We start from the raw sequence: 14,191 nt of genomic DNA, 5'->3' as shown, positions 1-14,191 counted from the left end.
TGAATGCATCAGAATCTGGCAACAGGTTGAGAGTCTACTCTGCTGGAATTATATTGAATCAGGCATACTGGTTGAGGCCTGTACAGAAAGGCCAAGATCTTTCATCTCCGTTGCTGCATTACATTTCGTTTCACCCTATCTCTGACACTCTAGTTGGATCACCACACTCTGGTGGCACACTGGCATAGTATCCTGTGCCTGTAAAAGCACTCTGACGTCATATCCTGTCTCTTGAGAGGCTCTCACCTTGCCCTTCCACATAGCACCACTGTAGACCTCTCACCACGACTCACTCTCCATCCTGCCTGCTCTTGGCTTCCGTAATCGATAGCTGAAAAAATGGCAAGCACATGTATATCTGTATCCCTCCCATGAAGGAGAACTCCATGTGTAGTTTGACTGATCAAGACTAGTCAACTAGAGAGAAGGAGATAGGGAGAGTGTGAGGAAGATAAATGTTATATCATAAGTCATGTGGATGTAAGGAAATTGTATCATGTTATGATTATGTAATATTATGGCCCTCTCTTTTCAATGACTTGACCATATCTTTGGTTTGTAAGACCGCCTGGAAAGACATACAGAAAGGATTCAAGGGATTGATCAAACTATTTTATTCTGGAGTGAATGGGGATAGAAAATGACAAAATAATATAAATTGACGTACAGTATAGATTGCACTGTAGCTAACACATGAGGGAGCACAAAACAATTAAGAGTGATTTGAACGATAAGCAGACACTATCTTAGACTTATGGTTTTAACTCAATGAAGAATACAATCACCTCCTTTCACACTCGCTAAAAGCTCCCTTCAGCATGAACCAGAACAAGGCAGTTGTGCCAAGGGGGTTAAATCAGTAAGCAATAACTAATGACTATCTTATCAAAAACTCTGATTCAATGACTAGAACAGGGATGGGCAAACTTTTGGGCTTGAGGGCCATATCGTGATTTTGGTATTCAAAGGAGGGTGGCAAAGATTTTTTTTGTTTATCAAAATCAATTTGTGGCACAGAAAAAGGGCAGATATTTGAAAATATATAGGTCCATTATAAATTATACATTCGCTAGTGAAAGTCTACACACCCTTTGCACATGTAGCTGTTTAAAATTTTATATAAAAAGGGATTACATTCGATTTTCTTCCCTACCGATTTGAAAGTTAAAGAAAAATTATAGAAAATCTCCCAAATTAATATTTGTTTTTTAAATGAAGATATATTGATTGTGCATGACTTCACATCCCAGAGTGTTATTACTTGGTAGTTATTACTTGGTAGTGGTTCTGAACTAACAGAGTAAAAATGTATGGACAACTAGAAGAAGCTCAAACCAAGTCTCTAAAACCCACTGGGTGCTTTAGCTGCAGACACAATGCACAAGTCACACAAGCCATCATCAGTGCGCAGCTGAACACGGTATGCTGGAAACACTCGGTTTGTTATTTTTAACTAAAACATAACTAGCTTTTGCTAACTATAAATACAGAACTGGTTTTTGCATGGATTCCGGACACGGTTGGCTTTTAACAGCTATTTCTGCCAGAGTCCTGCTTAACTGACAAGTTAAAATCTGCTTGAAAGAGCCGCTAACCTAGCTAAGCTGCTAGCCATCAAGCTAACGAAGTTAGTCCAAGATGAGTTTTCCAATGGAGCCCTCTTTGTCTGGAGAAGTAAATGAACGGTTCCAGCGCTGTAGGAGCTGTATTACACTTTGTTTCGGGACAAACTGGATCACTCAGAGTTCCAATGCGGCAATTGTTTGCTTTCCAAGGATTATAGGCTTGAGGTGGCTTCCTTGATCATGCAGGAAACTGGGGTGGAATGTTTACCTTTTCTACAACGGTGGCTGGAAGGCATTCTCGCTTGTTGGCTTGCATCTCCGCCTTGTCGTTTGTCGTTATCCGACTGGCCGTTGTTGCCCGGAGTTCGTTCGCCAGGGGAGCTGTCTCCTGCCTCTCCTCCCCCATCTGATAGTGGAGTTGAAGGAGCACAGCAAGAGGAGCATAGCATTCAACGATGGTTGCATGTTCCGAGCCGTGGAAGCCAAAAACAGCGGCAACCCGCAAAGCAGTCTATACTCCCAACGAGAGGCCCGGAGCGGATACAAACAACGAATAGTTTCGCCACCCTGGAGCCTGATCTTCCTGCACCTTCGTCGTTGGGGGCATCTGTGTCTAAGGCCGCTGTGCTTACTCCTACTCCTTCCCCTATGATTTTGTAGTCTGGATCAAGCGGGGCTTCTCTATCTGTCGGAGGACTGCACCAGGTGCAGGGAGCTACAGGCTAAAGTTATCCTGCCTCTCTCCTGTCCTTAAAAGGTTATTCGAATCCTGTGAAGCCTGGGAGTGGGCGGATTTCCTTGTCCTTCTCGCCAGCCGTGATTTCAGGCAGCTCCATGGTAAGAAATGTGAATGTTCCTTGTGCAAAAACAATGTCGTATCCCAGAGCTTGAGTAAATTACATTACTAAGCTGCTCCCGACTGTACTATGCCAGAATTGATGTCCATGTCCTATCGTAATCCATGTGGGTTTTATTATGAACGGCAGCTCTGAACAGTTGATACTGGATTTCAAAGAGCTAATTGACTCTCTGCTAGACACTAATAAAAAATAACATAATATCTGGCCCTGTGCCCTCTATGAATCGTTGTCACGTGTGCTCCCTCTTCGGCCTCTAGGTCACCAGGCTGCTCGTTATGGCGCACACCTGTCACCATCGTTACGCGCACCTGCACGTCATCAGACTCACCTGGACTCCATCACCTCCCTGATTACCTTCCTTATATATGTCACTCCCTTTGGTTCCTTCCCCAGGAGTCATTGTTTCTGTTTCAGTTTCATGTCTGTGCGTTGTTCGTGTTTCGTATTATGTTGTGTTTATTTATAAAAACACTCACTCCCTGAACTTGCTTCCCGACTCTCAGCGCATATCGTTACAATCGTGGCATTGAACGCTTTAGCAGGATTCTTTCTCCTCAAAACTGGTTACCTGATTAATACAGCTCAATTGAAAATTGTTGAAAATGTTGATACGTGTTTTGTTTCCAAAAGGTTTTATAAGGAGGATGGGATCCACTCATTCGGGTTCCTGGATCCTTTCACAGCATTATAAGGCTGCGTTGAGCCAATGACTTATCAATGACCTAAGCCCAGCTCAGTTAATCCCTACCATTTGTGTCGCTGAGTCATCATAATGCTTTAGCAAATGTACATTATACCAGGGGCATTGGTAGACACAATATAAGTAACCTAATTTATGTCCCTCTAACTGCCCTGCTGATCCTACAGCTATTTTATGCAGTAATCGTGCCTATGAACCAGATTCATGCTTTTAGCACTGAGGCGATGTGCTCTAGTAGGAAGTCCACTGCGTGCAGCTCACCCTGCACTAACATAAATAACATGAATATCTACTTCTGCTAAGCTTCCCACTAAAGCAATGAAACAAGCGTTGAGATTGACTGCAATGACAACAAGCTCAGCCCGATGATGCTGTGACACACCGCACGGACCCTCCACCTCCAAATCGATCCCGCTCCAGAGTACAGGCCTCGGTGTAATGCTCATTCCTTCGATGATAAATTTCTAATCCGACCATCACCCCTGGTGAGACAAAACCGCGACTCGTCAGTGTAGAGCACTTTTTGCCAGTCCTGTCTGGTCCAGCGACAGTGGCTTTGTGCCCATAGGCGACGTTGTTGCCGGTGTGGTCTGGTGAGAACAGGCATACAAGCCCTCAGGCCAGCCTCTCTCAGCCTATTGTGGACAGTCTGAGCACTGATGGAGGGATTGTGCATTCCTGGTGTAACTCGGGCAGTTGTTGTTGCCATCCTGTACCTGTACCGCAGGTGTGATGTTTGGATGTACCGATCCTGTGCAGGTGTTGTTACAAGTGGTCTGACACTGCGAGGACAATCAGCTGTCCGTCCTGTTTCCCTGTAGTGCTGTCTTAGGTGTCTCATAGTACGGACATTGCAATGTATTGCCCTGGCCACATCTGTAGTCCTCATGCCTCCGTGCAGCATGCCTAAGGCATGTTCACGCAGATGAGCAAGGACCCTGGGCATCTTTCCTTTGGTGTTTTTCAGAGTCAGTAGAAAGGCCTCTTTAGTGTCATAAGTTTTCATAACTGTGACCTTTTATTGCCTACTGTCTGTAAGCTGTTAGTGTCTTAACGACCGTTCCACAGGTCCATGTTCATTACTTGTTTATGGTTCATTGAACAAGCATGGGAAACAGTGGTAAATCCCTTTACATTGAAGATCTGTGAAGTTATTTGGATTATTTGGATTTTTACAAATTATCTTTGAAAGACAGGGTCCTGAAAAAGGGACGTATCTTTTTTTGATGAGTTTAGTAGCCATATCTAGGAAAACCAAAGTTTTAATGGTTGGGCCTAATATAGTGTATAACAGGTCATACCATACGTTTTGTAGTGATTTCTATGTTTTTGATGTAAAGAATATTTGTCGGTCCGTGGTATGTAATGAGGAGCAAACAGACGTTGCACTTGACACATGAAATTGCTTATCCCAGTTACTAATAAGCATGCACCCATTAAAAATTGTAAAAACTGTTAAATCCCTGTGGATTGATGAGGAATTTAAAAATTGTATGAGGGAGGCAAAAGTCTGGCTGCACAACCGATTGGCAAACATACTGCAAATTGAGAAATCATGTGACTAAACTATACTATGAAACAAATATAAATGACAAAAAGAATGATAGTAAAAAGCTTTGGAGTAACTTCAATATGATTATGATTATTTCATGGGCAAGATTAGCAAACGTAGGCATGACTACACATCCAAGTATATATGACCAAATTATGACAAGAATAAAGACAAGAATAGTATTTTGAATTCCGTAAAGTGAGCATGGAAGAGGTGAAAAAAGTATTGTTGTCTATCAACAATGGCAAGCCACCGGAGTCTGACAACTTGGATAGAAAATTACTGAAGATAATAGTGGACGATATTGCCACTCCTATTTGCCATATCTTAAATTTAAGCCTATATTACTAGAAAGTGTCTTCACTCAGGCCTGGAGGGAATCAAAAGTCATTCCGCTACCGAAGAATTGTAAAGCCCCCTTTACTGGCTCAAATAGCCGACCAATCAGCCTTTTACCATTCCTTAGTCAAGTTTTGGGGAAAAATGTGTTTGACCAGATACAAGGCTATTTTACAGTAAACAAAATGACAATAGACTTTCAGCACATTTATATTGAAGGACATTCAACAAGCACAGCACTTACACAAATGATTGATTGGCTGAGAGAAATTGATGATAAAAAGATTGTGGTCACTGGCTTTGAGTAATGCCAGTGTGTCTATGTGTGCGGATGACTCAACACTATACATGTCAGCTACTACAGCGACTGAAATGACTTAAAGAGCTGCAGTTAGTTTCAGAATGGGTGGCAAGGAATAGCTTAGTCCTAAAAATAAAAAAAAATAAAAGCATTGTATTTGGGACAAATCATTCACTAAAACCTAAACGAAATCTTGTAATAAATTATTTGGAAATTGAGCAAGTTGAGATGACTGAACTGCTTGGAGTAACCCTGGATTGTAAACTGTCATGGTCAAAACATATTGATACAACAGTAGCTAAGATGGGGAGAAGTCTGTCCATAATAAAGTGCTACTCTACCTTCTTAATAGGACTATTATCAAGGCAGGTCCTACAGGCCCTAGTTTTGTCGCACCTGGACTACTGTTCAGTCATGTGGTCAGGTGACACAAAGAGGGACTTTTGCAATTGGTTCAGAACAGGGCAGCACGGCTGGCCCTTGGATGTACACAGAGAGCCAACAATAATAATATGCATGTCAATCTCTCCTGGCTCAAAGTGGAGGATAGATTGACTTCATCACTACTTGTATTTGTGAGAGGTATTGTCATGTTGAAAGCACCGAGCTGTCTGTTTAAATTACTAGCATACAGATCAGACACCCATGCATACCCCACAAAACATGCCACCAGAGGTCTCTTCACAGTCCAGAACAGACTATTGGAGGCGAACAGTACTACATAGAGCCATGACCACATGGAACTCTATTCCACATCAGGTAACTGACGCAAGCAGTACAATCAAATTTAAAAAACATACACCTTGTGGAATAGCTGGGACTGTGAAGCAACAAACATAGGCACAGATTTTGTGTTGTAGATGTGTGGTAGTGGAGAAGTGCAGGACACACACTTAGTGTGTTGTGAAATTTGTTATCAAATCAAGTTTATTTTATATAGCCCTTCGTACATCAGCTAATATCTCGAAGTGCTGTACAGAAACCCAGCCTAAAACCCCAAACAGCAAGCAATGCAGGTGTAGAAGCACGGCGGCTAGGAAAAACTCCCTAGAAATGCCAAAACCTAGGAAGAAACCTAGAGAGGAACCAGGCTATGAGGGGTGGCCAGTCCTCTTCTGGCTGTGCCGGGTGGAGATTATAACAGAACATGGCCAAGATGTTCAAAATGTTCATAAATGACCAGCATGGTCAAATAATAATCAGGAATAAATGTTAGTTGGCTTTTCATAGTTGATCATTAAGAGTTGAAAACAGCAGGTCTGGGACAGGTAGCACGTCCGGTGGACAGGTCAGGGTTCCATAACCGCAGGCAGAACAGTTGAAACTGGAACAGCAGCAAGGCCAGGTGGACTGGGGACAGCAAGGAGTCATCATGCCCGGTAGTCCTGACGCATGGTCCTAGGGCTCAGGTATGAATGTTATGAATGTATTGTAATGTTTATAGAATTGTATAACTACCTTAATTTTGCCAGACCCCAGGAAGAATGAGGATCCATAATAAATATCAAATACAAATACAAGCATATACATTTGAAGTCAGAAGTTTACATACACCTTAGTGAAATACATTGAAACTCAGTTTTTCACAATTCCTGACATTTAATCAGAGTAAAAATTCCCTGTTTTAGGCCAGTTAAGATTACCACCTTATTTTAAGAATGTGAAATGTGAGAATAAGAGAGTAGAATAGTAGAGAGAATTATTTATTTCAGCTTTTATTTCTTTCATCACATTCCCAGTGGGTCTGAAGTTCACATACACTCAATTAGTATTTGGTAGCATTGCCTTTAAATTGTTTAACTTGGGTCAAATGCTCCAGGAAGCCTTCCACAACCTTCCCACAATAAGTTGGGTGAATTTTGGCCCATTCCTCCTGACAGAGCTGGTGTAACTGAGTCAGGTTTGTAGGCCTCCTTGCTCACACACACTTTTTCAGTTCTGCCCACAAATTTTCTATAGGATTGAGGTCAGGACTTTGTGATGGCCACTCCAATACCTTGACTTTGTTGTCCTTAAGCCATTTTGCTACAACTTTGGAAGCATGCTTGGGGTCATTGTCCATTTGGAAGACCCATTTGCGACCAAGCTTTAACTTCCTGACTGATGTCTTGATGTTGCTTCAATATATCCACACAATTTTCCTTCCTCACGATGCCATCTATTTTGTGAAGTGCACCAGTCCCTTCTGCAGCAAAGCACCCCCACAACATGATGCTGCCACCCCCGTGCTTCGCGGTTGGGATTGTGTTCTTCGGCTTGCAAGCCTCCCCCTTTTCCCTCCAAACATAACGATGGTCATTATGGCCAAACAGTTCTATTTTTGTTTCATCAGACCAGAGGACATTTCTCCAAAAAGTACAATCTTTGTCCCCATGTGCAGTTGCAAACCATAGTCTGGCTTTTTTATGGCAGTTTTGGAGCAGTGGCTTCTTCCTTGCTGAGCGGCCTTTCAGGTTATGTCGATATAGGACTTGTTTTACTGTGGATATAGATACTTTTGTACCTGTTTCCTCCAGCATCTTCACAAAGGTCTTTGCTGTTGTTCTGCGATGGATTTGCACTTTTCACACCAAAGTACGTTCATCTCTAGGAGACAGAGCGTGTCTCTTTCCTGAGCGGTATGATGGCTGCGTGGTCCCATGGTGTTTATACTTGCGTACTATTGTTTGTACAGATGAACGTGGTACCTTCAGGCATTTGGAAATTGCTCCCAAGGATGAACCAGACTTGTGGAGGTCTACAATTTATTTTCTGAGGTTTTGGCTGATTTCCTTTGATTTTCCCATTTTTTCAAGCAAAGAGGCACTGAGTTTGAAGGTAGGCCTTGAAATACATCCACAGGTACACCTCCAATTGACTCAAATTATGTCAATAGCCCGTCAGAAGCTTCTAAAGCCATGACATAATTTTCTGGAATTTTCCATGCTGTTTAAAGGCACGGTCAATTTAGTTTATGTAAACTTCTGACCCACTGGAATTGTAATGCAGTGAACTATAAGTGAAATAATCTGTCTGTAAACAATTGTTGGAAAAATTACTTGTGTCATGCAGAAAGTAGATGCCCTAACCAACTTGCCAAAACTATAGTTTGTTAACAAGAATTTGTGGAGTGGTTGAAAATGAGTCCAACCTAAGTATATGTAAACATCCAACTTCCAGTGCACATCACAGAAGACTGAAATATAACAAAACCGTTTGACATAGAACACCAGATTTTTATCGTTAATTTAAAATGAATGTCTATTATTATGAAATAATGTTAGGAATAACATTCCACCCATGAGGCCACTAGAGGGTGATTTGGTCATTTGACTACAGGAAATGTTTTTTATTAAAAACACTTGAGGGGGAAATGTTCTATAATTGTCTTTCTCTCTGAAAATGTGGAGTAGGTTGTGTAGATCTGTACCGGAAAAAGTCCAATGGAATCTCTTTTTAGATGTAATGACTGTGCAATTAATGTTTAGACTTTTACTCGGCATTGTACGGGGTGGCTGGTAGCCTAGCATTTTGGGGTGTTGGGTTACTGGTTCGAATCCCAGAGCCGACTTGGTGAAAAATCTGTTGACGTGCCCTTGAGCAGGGCACTTAACCGTAATTACGCAAGGGTCACTGTCAATAATGGCTGATCCCTGGCCATGACCTCACTCTCTCAGGGTGTCTCAACGGGAGTGGGAAATGCAAAAAACGAATTTCCAATTCACACAGAATACACACTTGTACATGTGTGAACAAGAACAAATGTAAGCACCCACCTTATGAAATATGACTTTTAGTCGTTTTAGATGCTGCCATTTTAGATGCTGCCATATTTGTGGAGTCAAAACCAAATTACATTATTTGCACTCCATATCTGAGAAACATTCTGAAAACCACTCAGATTGCTACTGGAGACTTGAGCGCTAGTTAGAACAGAGCATCTTCAATAAAACATAGTAGAGAGACGATATAAAATCTACACAAAAAAATGAGGGCTCCTCAAGGGTTTTTGGCAAGGGAATAATGGTTCTCTTTTAGTGATGATTAAAATGTAGAGGCAGCGGCTTAATAGAATATTTTAGGGCGTGGTTTGCTCACAGCTCTTTTTGTGCAACCTTGAGTCAGAGTGTCATTCCAGTTGATCTAATGTCTTGTTTTATGCTATTATATTTTATACAGAACCAGTCAAAAGTTTAAAACTTTTTAATTCAAGGATTTTTCTTTATTATTACTATGTTCTACATTGTAGAATAATACAGAAGGCATCAACACTATGACATAACACACAAGGTATCATGTGTAACCAAAAAAGTGTTAAACAATCCAAAATATATTTTAGATTCTTCAATGTAGCCACCCTTTGCCTTGATGGCAGCTTTGCACACTCTTGGCATTCTCTTAACCAGCTTCATGGGGAATGCTTTTCCAACAGTCTTGAAGGAGTTCCCACATATGCTGAGCACTTGTTGGCTGCTTTTCCTTCACTCTGCGGTCCAACTCATCCCAAACCATCTCAATTGGGTTGAGGTCGGGTGATTGTGGAGGCCAGGTCATCACAGCCTGGAGGTGTATTTTGGGTCATTGTTCTGTTGAAAATCAAATGATAGTAACACTAAGTGCAAACCAGATGGGATGGCGTATAGCTGCAGAATGCTGCGGTAGCCATGCTGGTTAAGTGTGCCTTGAATTGTAAATAAATCAGTGACATTGTCGCCAGTAAAGCACCCCCACACCATCACACCTCTTCCTCCATTCTTCACGGTGGGAATCACACATGCATAGATCATCCATTCACCTACTCTGCGTCTTACAAAGACACGGCGGTTAGAACCTAAAATCTTTTTGGACTCATCAAACAAAGGGACAGACTTCCACCGGTCTAATGTCCACTGCTTGTGTTTCTTGGCCCAAGCAAGTCTCTTCTTCTTATTGCTGTCCTTTAGTAGTGTTTTTTTTCAGCAGCAATTTGACCATGACGGCCTGATTCACACAGTCTCCTCTGAACAGTTGAGGTTGAGATGTGTCTGGTACTTGAACTCTGTGAAGCATTTATTTGGGCTGCAATCTCTGGGTCTTCCTTTCCTGTGGCGGTCCTCATGAGAGCCAGTTTAATTATAGCAGTAGATGGTTTTTACAGAGTCAATGTGCGGAGGTACCGGTTAGTCAAGGTAATTGAGGTAATATGTACATGTAGGTAGAGTTATTAAAGTGACTATGCATTGATGATAACAGAAAGTAGCAGCCGTGTAGAAGGTAGAACCCCACCCCCAACCCCTCTTTTTACGCTGCTGCTACTCTCTGTTTATCATGTATGCATAGTCACTATAACTATACACTCATGTACAAACTACCTCAATTGGGCCGACCAACCACTGCTCCCGCACATTGGCTAACCGGGCTATCTACATTGTGTCCCACCCACCACCCTCCAACACCTCTTTTACGCTACTGCTACTCTCTGTTCATCATATATGCATAGTCACTTTAAACATATCGACATGTACATACTACCTCAATCAGCCTGACTAACCGGTGTCTGTATGTAGCCTCGCTACTTTTATAGCCTCGCTACTGTATATAGCCTGTCTTTTTACTGTTGTTTTATTTCTTTACTTACCTATTGTTCACCTAATACCTTTTTTTGCACTATTGGTGGAGGACCAAGGTACAGGGTGGTAAGTGGTCATATTTTTTATAAAATACAAAAACACTTGACAAACAACAAAAACGACAAACGAACAGTCCTGAAAGGTGAAACAAAACACTAAACAGGAAACAACCACCCACAAACAAAAGTGGGAAAACAGGCTACCTAAATGTGGCTCCCAATCAGAGACGATAGACAGCTGCCTCTGATTGGGAACCACACCAGGCCAAACACACAGAAACAGAAAACCTAGACCTACAACATAGAATACCCAGACATAGAATACCCACCCACATCACACCCTGACCAAACTAAAAATAGAAACATACAAAGCAATCTACAGTCAGGGCGTGACAATTTCACTGTAAGGTCTACAGCTGTTGTATTCGGCGCACTTGACAAATAAACTTTGAATTGATTTGATTTCAAATCCAATTTTATTTGTCACATACACATGGTTAGCAGATGTTAATGTGAGTGTAGTGAAATGCTTGTGTTTCTAGTTCTGACATTGCGGTAATATCTAACAAGTAATATAACAATTCCCCAACAACTACCTAATACACACAAATCTAAAGGGGTGAATGAGAATATGTACATGTAAGTATATGGATGAGCGATGGCCGAGCGGCATAGGCAAGATGCAATAGATGGTATAAAATACAGTATATACATGTGGTATGAGTAATGTAAGATATGTAAACATTATTAAAGTGGCATTATTTATAGTGTATTGTATGAAGTGACTAGCGATCCCTTTATTAAAACCTCACTAGGGCTAGCGTCCCACCTCGTCAACAGCCAGTGAAACTGCAGGGCGCCAAATTCAAAACAACAGAAATCCACAATCCTCAAACATACAAGTATTTTACACCATTTTAAAGATACACTTGTTGTAAATCCAGCCACAGTGTCCGATTTCAAAAAGGCTTTACGACGAAAGCATACCATATGATTATGTTAGGTCAGAGCCAAGACACAGAAAAACACAGCCATTTTTCCAGCCAAAAAGAGGAGTCACAAAAAGCAGAAATAGAGATAGAATTAATCACTAACCTTTGATGATCTTCATCAGATGACACTCATAGGACTTCATGTTACACAATACATGTATGTTTTGTTCGATAAAGTTCATATTTATATCCACAAATCTCAGTTTACATTGGCGCATTATGTTCAGTAGTTCCAAACATCCGGTGATTTTGCAGAGGCACATCAATTTACAGAAATACTCATAATAAACATTGCTAAAAGATACAACTGTTGTGCATTGAATTTTAGATCCACTTCTCCTTAATGCAACAGCTGTGTCAGATTTCCAAAAAACTTTACTGAAAAAGCACACCTTGCAATAATCTGAGTACAGCGCTCAGACACAAAACCAAGCCATACAGATATCCGCCATGTTGTGGAGTCAATAGAAACCAGAAATAGCATTATAAATATTCACTTTCCTTTGATGATCTTCATCAGAATGCACTCCCAGGAATCCCAGTTCCACAATAAATGTTTGATTTGTTCGATAAAGTCCATCATTTATGTCCAAATACCTCCTTTTTGTTTGCGCGTTTAGTTCACAATCCAAACTCACGACGCGAGGGCAGGTCCAGGCAAAAGTTCAGATGAAAAGTCATATTACAGTTCGTAGAAATATGTCAAACGAAGTATAGAATCAATCTTTAGGCTGTTTGTAACATAAATCTTCAATATTGTTCCAACCGGAGAATTCCTTTGTCTGTAGAAATGCAATGGAGCGCAATCTCTCACGTGAACGCGCGTGGTCAGCTCATGCCACTCTGGCAGACCTCTGACTCATTCAGCTCCCATTCCCCCCTCCTTCACAGTAGAAGCATCAAACAAGGTTCTAAAGACTGTTGACATCTAGTGGAAGCCGTAGGAAGTGCAATAGACCCCATAGACACTGTATATTCGATAGGCAATGACTTGAAAACCTACAAACCTCAGATTTCCCACTTCCTGGTTGGATTTTTTCTCAGGTTTTTGCCTGCCATATGAGTTCTGTTATACTCATAGACATCATTCAAACAGTTGTAGAAACTTCAGATTGTTTTCTATCCAAATCTACTAATTATATACATATTCTAGCTTTTATGGCTGAGTAGCAGGCAGTTTCATTTGGGCACGCTTTTCATCCAAAATTCCGAATGCTGCCCCCACCCTAGTGAAGTTAAAGTGGCCAGTGATTGGGTCTCAATGTAGGCAGCAGCCTCTCTGAGTTAGTAATTGCTGTTTAGCAGTCTGACGGCCTTGAGACAGAAGCTGTTTTTCAGTCTCTCGGTCCCAGCTTTGATGCACCTGTACTGACCTCACCTTCTGGATGATAGCGGTGTGAACAGACAGCGGCTCGGGTGGTTGATGTCCTCAAATATCTTTTTGGCCTTCCTGTGACATCGAGTGCTGTAGGTGTCATGGAGGGCAGGTAGTTTGCCCCCGTTGTGCAGACTGCACTACCCTCTTGAGAGCCTTGGGGTTGAGGGCGGTGCAGTTGCTGTACCAGGCTGTGATACAGCCCGACAAGATGCTCTCGATTGTTTATCTATAAAAGTTTGTCAGGGTTTTGGGTGACAAGCCACATCTTTTCAGCCTCCTGATTTTGAAGAGGCGCTGTTGTACCTTCCTCACCACACTGTGTGTGAGTGGACTATTTCAGTTTGTCTGTGATGTGTACTTCGAGGAACTTAACTTTCCATCTTCTCCACCGCTGTCCCTTTGATTTGGATAGATGGGTTTATACACCTTGCAGGTTCCATTTAGAACTTTAAGAGCATGGTTCTTTATAGAACCTTCAAAAAAAGGTTCCATATAGCACCAAAAGGTTTCGCTATGGTTACAAGAAAAATTATCCTTATTTGGCACTATATAGAACCATTTGTTTTTAAGTGTGTATCTGGTACAAGTAGTCAGGAAGAGGCCAAACTTTGTAATGAGCGGACCTCCAAGTATAAACTCTACACCGGTATTTTCCTTTATCTGATTCACACACAATGCTTCCCCTTTTAATCATATTGAATATTTCCGATGTTATCTCCTTCTTTCTATTACGTTTTTTCCTCCAGTCCAACCAGCCCCAGCCTCCTCTCTCCTTCTCTCCTTCTCTCCACTCCACTCGGCTCAGCTGTCTCTAATGTAAGGCAGCTCTGTCCAGCCCAAGGCACAAAATCAATCTCTGCCTTTCTATTTGTGTGGTGTAAAACCACCCAGCTCCAATCAATACGCATTGAGACGGG

The sequence above is a fragment of the Salvelinus alpinus genome, chromosome 7 (genome assembly GCF_045679555.1).
Source record: "Salvelinus alpinus chromosome 7, SLU_Salpinus.1, whole genome shotgun sequence".
Taxonomy (NCBI): Eukaryota; Metazoa; Chordata; class Actinopteri; order Salmoniformes; family Salmonidae; genus Salvelinus; species Salvelinus alpinus.
The sequence above is the reverse complement of the archived record's forward strand: the minus strand, read 5'-3'. Positions refer to the sequence as shown.